A 12,636-nucleotide genomic window follows, 5' to 3' on the forward strand; every position below is an offset into this window, starting at 1 on the left:
TCCCAAACCAATCCAAACCAAACCAAACCAACCAAACCAATCCAAACCAACCAAACCAACCAAACCAACCAAACCAATCCAAACCAACCAAACCAACCAAACCAAACCCAACCAAACCAACCAAACCAATCCAAACCAATCCAAACCAATCCCAAACCAACCAAATCCAATCCAAACCAATCCAAACCAATCCCAAACCAACCAAACCAATCCAAACCAATCCAAACCAATCCAAACCAATCCAAACCAACCAAACCAATCCAAACCAATCCAAACCAATCCAAACCAATCCCAAACCAATCCAAACCAATCCAAACCAACCAAACCAACCAAACCAATCCAAACCAATCCCAAACCAATCCAAACCAATCCCAAACCAACCAAACCAACCAAACCAATCCAAACCAAACCAACCAAACCAATCCAAACCAATCCAAACCAATCCAAACCAACCAAACCAACCAAACCAATCCCAAACCAATCCAAACCAATCCAAACCAATCCAAACCAATCCAAACCAACCAAACCAATCCAAATCCAACCCAACCAAACCAATCCAAACCAATCCAAACCAATCCAAACCAACCAAACCAATCCAAACCAATCCAAACCAATCCAAACCAACCAAACCAACCAAACCAAATCCAAACCAACCAAACCAATCCAAACCAATCCAAACCAATCCAAACCAACCAAACCAACCAAACCAATCCAAACCAATCCAAACCAATCCCAAACCAATCCAAACCAATCCAAACCAACCAATCCAAACCAACCAAACCAATCCAAACCAATCCAAACCAACCAAACCAATCCAAACCAATCCCAAACCAACCAAACCAATCCAAACCAATCCAAACCAACCCAAACCAACCAAACCAATCCAAACCAATCCCAAACCAACCAAACCAATCCAATCCAAACCAACCAAACCAACCAAACCAAACCAAACCAACCAAACCAACCAAACCAATCCAAACCAACCAAACCAACCAAACCAACCAAACCAATCCAAACCAATCCAAACCAACCAAACCAATCCAAACCAATCCAAACCAATCCAAACCAACCAAACCAATCCAAACCAACCAAACCAATCCAAACCAATCCAAACCAATCCAAACCAATCCAAACCAATCCAAACCAATCCAAACCAACCAAACCAACCAAACCAATCCAAACCAATCCAAACCAACCAAACCAAACCAACCAATCCAACCAATCCAAACCAATCCAAACCAATCCAAACCAATCCAACCAATCCAAATCCCAAACCAATCCAAACCAATCCAAACCAAACCAACCAAACCAATCCAAACCAATCCAAACCAATCCAAACCAACCAAACCAATCCCAAACCAATCCCAAACCAATCCAAACCAATCCAAACCAACCAAACCAATCCAAACCAACCAAACCAATCCAACCAACCAAACCAAATCCAAACCAATCCAAACCAACCCAAACCAACCAAACCAATCCAAACCAATCCAAACCAATCCAACCAAACCAACCAAACCAACCAAACCAACCAAACCAATCCAAACCAATCCAAACCAATCCAAACCAACCAAACCAACCAAACCAACCAAACCAATCCAAACCAATCCAAACCAATCCAAACCAACCAAACCAACCAAACCAATCCAAACCAATCCAACCAATCCAAACCAATCCAAACCAACCAAACCAATCCAAACCAACCAAACCAATCCAAACCAATCCAAACCAATCCAAACCAACCAAACCAACCAAACCAATCCAAACCAACCAAACCAATCCAAACCAACCAACCAAATCCAAACCAAACCAAACCAATCCCAAACCAATCCAAACCAATCCCAAACCAATCCAAACCAACCAAACCAATCCCAAACCAAACCAATCCAAACCAACCAAACCAATCCAAACCAATCCCAAACCAATCCAAACCAACCAAACCAATCCAAACCAACCAAACCAATCCAAACCAACCAAACCAATCCAAACCAATCCAAACCAACCAAACCAATCCAAACCAATCCAAACCAAACCAAACCAATCCAAACCAACCAAACCAATCCAAACCAATCCAAACCAACCAAACCAATCCAAACCAACCAAACCAATCCAAACCAATCCAAACCAACCAAACCAACCAAATCCAACCAAACCAATCCAAACCAATCCAACCAATCCAAACCAATCCAAACCAACCAAACCAATCCAAACCAATCCAAACCAATCCAAACCAATCCAAACCAATCCAAACCAATCCAAACCAATCCAAACCAATCCAAACCAATCCAAACCAATCCAAATCCAACCCAACCAACCAAACCAATCCAAACCAATCCAAACCAACCAAACCAATCCAAACCAACCAAACCAATCCAAACCAATCCAAACCAATCCAAACCAATCCAAACCAATCCAAACCAATCCAAACCAATCCAAACCAATCCAAACCAATCCAAACCAACCAAACCAATCCAAACCAACCAAACCAATCCAAACCAACCAAACCAATCCAAACCAATCCCAAACCAAACCAACCAAACCAACCAAACCAACCAAACCAACCAAACCAATCCAAACCAATCCAAACCAATCCCAAACCAACCAAACCAAACCAAACCAATCCAAACCAATCCAAACCAACCAAACCAAACCAAACCAATCCAAACCAATCCAACCAATCCAAACCAACCAAACCAATCCAAACCAATCCAAACCAATCCAAACCAACCAAACCAATCCAACCAATCCAAACCAATCCAAACCAACCAAACCAATCCAACCAATCCAAACCAACCAAACCAATCCAAACCAATCCAAACCAATCCAACCAATCCAAATCCAACCAAACCAATCCAAACCAATCCCAAACCAATCCAAACCAACCAAACCAAATCCAAACCAATCCAAACCAATCCCAAACCAATCCAAACCAATCCCAAACCAAATCCAAACCAATCCAAACCAATCCAAACCAATCCAAACCAACCAAACCAATCCAAACCAATCCAAACCAATCCAAACCAATCCAAACCAACCAAACCAACCAAACCAATCCCAAACCAACCAAACCAATCCAACCAAACCAACCAAACCAATCCAAATCCAATCCAAACCAATCCAAACCAACCAAACCAATCCCAAACCAATCCAAACCAATCCAAACCAACCAAACCAATCCAAACCAATCCAAACCAACCCAAACCAATACCAACCAAACCAATCCAAACCAATCCAAACCAATCCAATCCAATCCAAATCCAATCCAAATCCAATCCAAATCCAATCCAAATCCAATCCAAATCCAATCCAAATCCAATCCTAATCCAATCCAAATCCAATCCAAATCCAATCCAAATCCAATCCGAATCCAATCCAAATCCAATCCAAATCCACATTTACAATTTTCATCTTTTTAATGGATGCATTCATAATAATCGGAACGATCGGTAAGCAACAGAGGGGCCATTTTCAAAAAATACAATTTTTAATCCGGCTCCTGTCCAACTTTTACTCCAGCTTTGAGCTCTGAAAAGTCCGGTTGACGCATGCATTATCAAATCCAACCATCACTGTGGCAATGTTTTGTCAACTAACCAACCTGGTAGAAAAATGTTCTTACTTCGAATAGATGCGCGTTTCATGATGAGGTGGCATGCGACTACAACAAACAACTTTTCCATTGTCCAGCTCGTCGAGGTACACACCCCCGTAGAAGGGCACCAAATTTTGATGAACATAAGAACGAACATGGGAACAAATTGACACTGTGTCAGCCAAACAGCATTTATGCACGGACCGAAAATAAGCCGGAGTACGACATTGGCTGTGACAATGTTGTGGCAAGCAGCAAAAGGGACGACAATGACACGAAGGGAAATATTAGGCACAATCACAAGGCTTCACGTTGAGTGGGTCGTTTGGTAGGGCGGCTGGGCTGCTGGCAGCACGCAACCCTTACCATTCACTCCGGCCGGGTCTTGTCGGCATTATTGTGAAGTAGAGGGACGAACTTTACTGATTCGTTCGCCTGTCATCACGTTTGCCCCAACATAAAAGCATACGAAAATACCCCTTAACATATTGTCGGACTTCCCGGAATGCGAATGGGTAGGCATTTGTCGCGCTTTTGTTGCTTCAACCATTTCTGACCGTAATGATGTTATGTTTCGGGTCAACAGCATGAGCGAACGCCAACTAGTGGTATGCGCTATTTTGAATTATTTGTTTATCCATCACCAGAAACTAACCCCATTTTATTTCGGATCTGGGCCGAACATTGGATCAAATCTGCCTATTACCATATGCTCCATCATTATTCCGCTTAAAACTGTTTTGACAAGATTTTGAAGTGAATCTTAATTTTCTAAGTTTATGATTCTGGACATCAATGTCACATACCTCTATAATACACGACATGGTTGTACATCGTGATGTTTTCCACGTGTCAAAAGTGGAAATAACGAGCAACGCTGCAGCACAGTGTGTAAAAAGAAGCATTAAACGAGCTTGGGCAGCTGTGAGCTGGGTTTGAAGAGCCTGTAATTAATGGCCTTCTGCAGGAGGGAGCTTTGCCGCAATCATTCATTATTCAAAGCCGCCTGCCGGGTCAAACGATTCGACAGGACCCAAGCCAGCCGGGAGTCTGATTTGCAGGTTGAAAAATAAGCCTAATTATGGTATCGTTCGGTTCCCCTCCCTAACGCGGCCAAAGCAATGGTAAATTTGCGTAAATTAGGATCAGCCGTCGACGTTGTCCTCTCGCGTGCTGTGCGGGATGTTCTTCTTAGCACATCAGCCAACTCAAACAAGCCCTCCCTAAATCTCACGAGACTTGTTGAAAAACAGATTTTGAAGCCCCGTTCCGCTTGGTTTGCCTTTTCCGGTTGCAAAAGTTACATTTCGACTAGAGAAACCGACGAACCCACAGCAGCCTCGGCCAAAGGTTACGTACCATTGACTTGCTAAATGGCCGCAGTGAACGCGTGAGAGAAACTGTTTGGGTAAGTTTAGTGATTTGGGCAGGGTAAACCGGGGTCGAAGTCGGGCCACTTCCTGCAGCTGATGAGAGTGAATATCAAGGGGGGGAAAGGTTCGATAACACAGCAGACTTTCTATCCTCATCAAACGACCATAGCGGAACGGAGTGACTGGATTATAAGAAGGAGGGTTTTTCTCGGAGAAGTAGACTTGCGTAAAGTTTAAATAGCCCCAGAGGTTTGAAATTACGTAGGAATGAAATTTGTTTTTGTTCAACAACCTAAGTTTCAACATTTAAATGAGTAGAAAAAAGAAAACAAAGTATCGTAACAAAGTCATGAGGCATAATATCTGTTGATTACTTGTAATCCTGTTTAATATCGTACTCTAGAGCTTGTAAAAATCTTGAAAAACTGTCAATCATCACCATGGTTAGTTGTCACATTACTGTTCTATCTCGTGCTTATGTAAGGATTCTTTGCTTTCTCCTTTTCTGTTGACAGCCTTATTATTCATTAAACTTATTATTCAGCTTATTACTCATTAAACACTTCCACTATTATTACCTGTGATATTCCCAAGCCGAGTTACCGCGTTTCCATTCATATGGGCATATCATGATACTAACACGATACTTTTATGCCCAAAAAAGTCGAGAAAACTTCCAACTCAATATTTTTTCAGACCAGACTGGGAATCGTACCCAGCTACTTCCAGCATGGCCGAATCTAACCATTGGGTTAATATTGTTATAACATACACATCAAACATCCAATTATGCTCGTTGACCGATTTGGCTGAAATTTTGTCCAGAGCATCAGGGCATCAAATAGAACCGAATAAGAGGGCGGCCCATCAAAAAAATTGAAAAAAGTTTTTCCCATACTAATTTGAGCCACCCTAACGTACATGTTCATGATAGAACTAGAGGCGAAAGTATAGAATTGATAGTTCCGTTAGGATACGGCAGGCGTGAATAATGTTTTTTATAGAAGTCGATTTGAAAGCGAGCGGAGGGCAATATTTGTGATGGCACATATCACACGACCTTCCTTCTGCCAAGCTCCCGTATGAAGTGGGAGGGAAGAATATCAGTGTGGAAGCTGATATATCTCCACTGGCCATAAAGAAACATGTTTTGCGTTCGTAAGAGCAGCGGACTGCATGAGTGATCCAGGGTCATGCAAGTCCCGGAAGGATAAAAGGCGATGAGCGATAATCAATCACAGGTCATTTTTTGACTTTCTCGTATACTAAGTAGGGGAACGGTTCGGCACTTCATCCCATAGCTCCTCTTTCCATCCCATCAAAGACAAAGCAATGAAGAAGAATTTGGTTTGTTTCATATTTTTGTGATTTTTTTCAGCAGTAAGCACGCGTGTTAGAAAAAAGAAGCGACGAGATTGGTGCTGTATTTCTTTATTTTGCGATGAGATAAATATATGTTCAGTGAGATGAAAAATGGAACAGTTGCCCTATACGTAAAGACTATGATCGCTCCAAAAACAATATTTTTATAGAAGGCCCAGAGGCCCACAGTGTTACACAAGATTTTTTATGTACAGGTTATCCGACTTCGTCAGTAGATGGGAATAATCAGCGCGGGGGGGAAACATACATTTTCAGTGCAAAACTAAATCCCACCGTGTCCTAGGTAGGCCCCCTAACTCGCAGTGGACGTGGGAAGGGGATTTAAAGTCTTTGGACGTAGTCCCTGCTGGAACGGTGTATGTGTGTGTTTTTTTTTTTTACGTAAACTACGTCTAAGGGGAAGCCTCAGATCTTCTTCTTCTTATTGGCATTACATCCCCACACTGGGACAGAGCCGCCTCGCAGCTTAGTGTTCATTAAGCACTTCCACAGTTATTAACTGAGGGGTATCTAAGCCAAGTTACCATTTTTGCATTCGTATATCATGAGGCTAACACGATGATACTTTTATGCCCAGGGAAGTCGAGACAATTTCCAATCCGAAAATTGCCTAGACCGGCACCGGGAATCGAACCCAGCCACCCTCAGCATGGTATTGCTTTGTAGCCGCGCGTCTTACCGCACGGCTAAGGAGGGCCTCAGATACAGGGCGCAAAATGAAAATTTCCAAATTAGGGACCGTCACGAAATCATGTAAGATTTCAAACGGTAATAGCGTCTTTATCTTTCGATGGATTTTCGAGATTTGCTTATCAATCGATTCGGAAACTCTTCAGCAATTTGCCAATTCTATTGATACTATTGATTATCAACGTTAAACTATTGAAAATGTTATTTTTTTCCAAACCGGGTGAAAAATTCAATCCCGTTCATAAATCCCCAACACGGACATCAGATTGCAGTAACGTATGGGCCTTTTGATCCGTTGCTTCGTTTTCCCTGTGTATAAAAAGCCCCGTGTTTCGCGTGCGCGCGTCATTTTCATTCTACATGTCACGGAGAACGGACGATTCCGTTTGCACGGGAGGGTTCGTTGATTGAGATTTATGAGTGATGATGCGGATGAAATTTTTCGTCAGGTGGTGGTGGTGGTCGTGGCAACAGCAGTGCATCTTTTCATCCGTGTTCCCAACAGCATCGTTGAATCTGGCAATCAACGTCGTGCTGTTGATGAGGCACATAAGTGGAAATGAATCGGTTCTTTTCAGGACCACCATTATGTTTGGGAGGAAGGTTAAGTTGAAATAATTTTTTGACGTAAACTACGTCTAAGGGGAAGACTCAGATACAGGGTATAAAACGGAAATTTCCAAATTCGAGACCGTCGCGAAATTAGGATAGATTTCAAACACTAATAGCGACTTTATCTTTCGATGGATTTTTAATCACTTATTCTGCAGAAGTCGAATGATGGATTGAATCTTATGAATTTTTGCGTTACTGCTGCCGATTTATTGCAACAATCTCATGAATTTACTCTCAGTCAAACCAAATTCCTCCAATGAAAAATTTAATGCCCTGAAAAGGACAGATTTCAGAGTGTTAAGTGCCTTCCAGACTACGAGCTATATCACTTGATATAGAGTAGCTTGACATCAAAGTCCATATATATTATAAAGATCCGTGTTAGGTTATCGGTTTGACTTCTAGGCAATAAAGAAGAACACGCTTTGTGCAACAATTGTTATTTTTATTTCTCTGTTTGAAACGTGTGATCGATGGTTCGAGATGATTACCATTCATTCGTTAGGCTTGTGGCGCACTTCCTGCATGTGCCTAGCAGCGTTAAAATTCTGCAACGTTTTCTTGAACGTTTGAATACAGCTGTCCCTCGATTCTTTGAACAGCTCCATAGCTACGTCTGGAATAGCGGGAAATCAGGCCATTAGACAAATGTCGAAGAGAAGAGAGAGAGCAAATTTACTCACCCAGTAAAATGCGAACTATGTTAAGGCTACTGGCATTTTTTACGTCGTCATGATGGCGGCTGCTGACTGCCGCTTTGCCGCTATATGTGTAACGGCTCGTGTTACGAAAAATATTGTCAACATTCGCCCTCATAAAATCGTACATACCGCCCTTGACGCAAGAACAGCTGCCGCAGTTCCTTTTCGCGATTTTCTTCTCTTAAACCGACATCAAGTTCCATAAATGTATCATCATTTGTAATTGGAAAACATATCTTAACTGGGTCGACGTTATTCGGGAGGTTTTTCTTAATACCTTTTGACGTAAACTACGTCTAAGGGGAAGACTCAGATACAGGGTGTAAAACCGAAATTTCCAAATTCGAGACCGTCACGAAATTAGGAAAGATTTCAAACGCTAATAGCGTCTTTATCTTTCGATGGATTTTCGAGATTCGCTTATCAATAGATTCGGAAACTCTCCAGCAATTTGCCAATTATATTGATACTATTGATTATCAACGTTAAACTATTGAAAATGTTAATTCTTTCCAAACCGGGTGAAAAATTCAATTCCGTTCATAAATCCCCAACACGGACATAAGATTGCAGTAAGGTACGGGCCTTTTGACCCACTGCTTCGTTTTCCCTGTGTATAAAAAGCCCCGTGTTTCGCGTGCGCGCATCATTTTCATTCTGGATGTCACGGAGAACGGACCAGCGCGGTTCCAGCGATAACGCCTGTGGTTTGGTCTGTTGTGGTAAAAACTCATGGACGATTCAAATCAAGCCCAACTCAACGCCTAAACTAATGGATGAGTTGAATGATCGTATGTTTTCTGTATGTATGTAGAATAGAGTGGGGCGCAGTTGTATGGAAGAACTCAAACTTCGTCCGATCAAGTGAGATCAAGGTTTTTCTGAATCGATTTGGGACCCCAATCCACTGTGCAAAATATGGGCTCGATTGGTTGCGACCTCGCATGCCGCATCGCGTTTTAAATTTACATGGAGATTAGTATGGAAAAACGTACTTTTTTACATTTTTGCTATTACCGGCTTCAATTTATCATCAATCACGTGACTCAATACGTTAGCATATAGTCTGGAAGATGCCGAAAGACTTTGCCGAAGAAGGTACGTAGCTGGAAGGTCTACAAAAAATGTTATCACGTTTCGAAAATTGATTGTTCAAACCATATGCAAGAAATCAATGTTTCTGCCAGCACTACCGGACAACCCATGGATATCGAAGGGCAAAACCCATCTTACTTCTCATCGGATTTTTTTCTTTGTGAAATGATTCCGGATAGCTCCTATTAGCTCTAAAGCCCTATAAGATCAATTATTTTGAAATTAACACTCAGTTAAGTTATTGGTCTACGTAGTTCGGCAGTGCTGGCAGAATAAACGATTTTTTGCATATGGTTTGAACACTTAATCTTCGAAGCGTTGTAACTTTTTTCGTGGACGTTCCAGCAACGTGTCTTCTTCAGCAAAGTTTTTCGGCATCCTTTGGGTTATACTTTAACGCAATGTGCCACTTGGTTTGCGATGAACTGAAACCTCTAGTAGTAGAAATGCAAAAATATACGTTCTCCCATACTAATTTCCATACAAACTTCAAACGCGATGCGGAAAGCGAGGAAGCAACCAATCGGTCCCAAATTCTGCACAGTTGTTCAGGACCCAGAATAGCTTCGAAAAACAATTGATTTGAAAAAATGACCATGACGCCCCACTCTAATGTAGAATCACGAGCGCGCGCCAAACGGAGAAGCTGCAAAAATGTATTCGCATGGATGACTATCTACTAAAATTATAAGTCTTTCTCTGAATCGTGATCTCGTGATTCTACTACCGACGGAAAACAATCTGCCATCACCAAGCAATTTAGTTTTACTTTGATCAAAATTCATCTCGCCTCGTCGCCTTAAGTTATGACTTAAGAGCTACTTTCATGGATGGTAGCCAATCGTTAGTAGGGGAAATTACGGCTTTGGCAGGTTTTGTTCTATTATTGTCAGGAAGTTTTCTGTAACTAATTATGCTCAAATTTGGCCTAAACATTCTTTGCATATCAAAGAATATTGTGGCCAAATTTCGCCCCCCTTCCCCCCGCAATAATAGAGCAAAACCTGCCAAAGCCGTCATTACCCCTACTTCATACAAGAAAATTTAATCTGAGCGCTGCTAATGTTAATGACGACGACCGCGCGACCCACACCATCGCCGGGAATAAAATTTCCGGTAGGAGCTCCGCCGATGCCGAAGGTGGTACCACGGTCTGCTCTCCGTGACATCTCGAAAGAAATGACTCGCGCGCGCGGAAGAGCTGCTTTCTTGAAATCAATAAAGTTGAACCTGTAGCCACGTCCCTTTGGTGAGTGTGTGACGGTTACACAATATTTGCAGCCATACCGGACAACAAAGAGGCGGGACTAATGAGCCATCTTTATTGATTATAAGAAAACTGCTCTCCCGCACGCGCGAGGCATTTCATTTGAAATGTCGCGGAGAGCGGTCCCAGCATCGGCGGAGTTGCTGAGAGAATTAATCGGTTCTTCTCAGGGCCACCATCCTATACAAAGGAAGAGGCGAGGCGAATATTATTCAAAGAGCAAATTAACCACTTGGTGACGTAGCAGAAGTACGAGTGCGCCCCGGGAGGAGATGCTACAAATATGAATTCGTATGGATGGCATCAGTGGCAGCCAGGTGAAATTTTCTCAAGATTCTTACTTGGTTTTGTTGCAGCTTGTGATTGGGATGAGAAGGCGGACTATTAACAATCAATATTAACAATCGAAAGATTACAATTTTGTGGAAGCGAAGGTTAAGCCGAGACGATTTTTGCCGTAAACTACGTCTAAGGGGAAGCCTCGGATACAGGGTGCAAAATGAAAATTTCCTAATTGGGAACCGTCACGAAATCATGTAAGATTTCAAACGGTAATAGCGACTTTATCTTTCGACGGATTTTCGAGATTTTCTTATTATTAGATTCGGAAACTTTTCACCAATTTGCTAATTGTATTAAAACTATTCATTACCAACGGTAAACTATTGAAAACGATCCGATTCTTTTAATCAATAAAGTTGAACCTGTAGCCACGCCCCTTTAGTGAGTGTGTGACGGGTACACAATATTTGCAGTCATACCTGACAACAAAGAGGCGGGACTAATGGGCCATCATTATTGATTATGAGAAAACTGCTTTCCCCCGCGCGCGTGGCATTTCATTTAAAATATCGCGGAGAGCGGTCCCAGCATCGGTAGAGATATCGCAAATTAATCGATTACTTCGATTAATCGATTAATTTTTATTCGATTACTACTCAACGATGAATCGATTCAACAATCATCAAGAATCGAGAGTAATCGATTAGTTACTAATCGATTAATCGAGATTTTATGACATCTCTAAGTATCGGCGGAGTTGCTGAGCAAATTTTAGTCCAAATACATATGAGATATTGGAAAAATCGGTACTTCTCAGAGCCTTCATTCTATACAAAGGAAGATTGAGGGATGCGCATTTTTTTCAAAGTGCAAATTAACTGCTTGTAGACACCATAAAGTTGCCTGGCGTCCGTAGCAGAATCACGAGCGCGCGTCGGAGGGAGATGCTACAAATATGTATTCGCATGGATGGCTTCAGTGGCAGTCAAGTTTAATTCTTTCAAGATTCTTATTTGGTTTTGTTATTCCAGCCAATGACGTGGGTCGTGTGGTCATTAGTGATTCGAAATATGCATTATTGGGAATTAATCGATTCTTCTCTGAGCCACCATTTTAAACATAGGAAGATTGAGGTGAGACGAATTTGTTCAAAGTACGACGTCGTAGCAGAATTACATTGCCGTTCGTAGCAAAATAACGAGCGCGTATTGTAGAGAGCTGTTGCAAATATGTATTCTTGCACAGGCACTAGATTCTTCATTTCACCAAACTGTTTTACGTAGTTTACGTCGGGTGGTCGTGTCTTGTACACAACCCTTATGATTTTTCTTCCTAAGCAATGGAGAGGGAATCTGCTCAACAGACATCCTGGATTGTCCAGGAAGTGCGGGGTTAGGGACCACATCCAACAGCAAATGAGGGAGGCAGGACTACATCCCCGACTCGCTAAGCCGTTTCCATTGCTGCCATCGTCCCTTCGGTACAACCAGAAAGTAATGCTTCAAAGGGGAGCCAGTGCACAACGCACCCTCGAGGTTATCTGGGTGTCCTTGCAGCATCGAACATCGTGACTCGCTTTTTTAGAAGAACACCATGGTATCGTGCCAGCGCATTGCCGGCTTTCCAGGTGGCCTTACC

The sequence above is a fragment of the Armigeres subalbatus genome, chromosome 1 (assembly GCF_024139115.2).
Source record: "Armigeres subalbatus isolate Guangzhou_Male chromosome 1, GZ_Asu_2, whole genome shotgun sequence".
NCBI classification, from domain to species: domain Eukaryota; kingdom Metazoa; phylum Arthropoda; class Insecta; order Diptera; family Culicidae; genus Armigeres; species Armigeres subalbatus.